Raw genomic sequence first — 301 nt, 5'->3', positions numbered from 1 at the left:
AGCAGAAGCTCAAGAACTCATTGAAATGGTTGCAAATAACCAATTCATGTACACTTCTGAAAGGAATCCTGTGAATAATGGGACGAATCAGAAGAAAGGAGTTCTTAAGATTGATACTCTGAATGCCATACTGGTTCAGAACAAAATATTGACTCAGCAAGTCAATATGATTTCTCAAAGTCTGTCTGGAATGCAAGCTGCACCAGGCAGTACTAAGGATGCTTCATCTGAAGAAGAAGCTTATGATCCTGAGAGCCCTTCAATGGAAGAGGTGAATTACATGGGAGAACCCTATGGAAAC

The sequence above is a fragment of the Arachis duranensis genome, chromosome 7 (genome assembly GCF_000817695.3).
Source record: "Arachis duranensis cultivar V14167 chromosome 7, aradu.V14167.gnm2.J7QH, whole genome shotgun sequence".
In the NCBI taxonomy this organism is placed as follows: Eukaryota; Viridiplantae; Streptophyta; class Magnoliopsida; order Fabales; family Fabaceae; genus Arachis; species Arachis duranensis.
Note: the sequence above shows the minus strand (reverse complement) of the source record.